Consider the following 375-nt stretch of genomic DNA (forward strand, 5'->3'; position numbering starts at 1 on the left):
CCTGCCTTAAAGCTTTCATCGAGTATTCCATTGCACTCAACAGAAAGATACAGACTATTAGCCCCGTGCAGATGTCGCAGTAATGAACGACATAACCAAATGACTAATTACTTGCCAGATGAGTGCGATAACTGTCGCATTTACACTGGTTAATTGATCTCTCTGCTCTCTTTACTTCCGGCAAGAGGAAGTGAAACTGGTTTTGGGTAAAGTTGGGGGGTTGGGGGAGAGGGGGGGCAGGTGTGAGGGGAGGGTTGGGGGAGGCAGGTGAGAGGGGTAGGGTTGTGGGAGGGGAGGGGGGGGGGAATGGTTAGAAGGAGGATGAGAAGGGGGGAGAGAGGTGGCAGGTGGGAGGGGTTGGTTGGGGGGCAGGTG

This window comes from Penaeus monodon, chromosome 21, assembly GCF_015228065.2.
Source record: "Penaeus monodon isolate SGIC_2016 chromosome 21, NSTDA_Pmon_1, whole genome shotgun sequence".
Taxonomy (NCBI): domain Eukaryota; kingdom Metazoa; phylum Arthropoda; class Malacostraca; order Decapoda; family Penaeidae; genus Penaeus; species Penaeus monodon.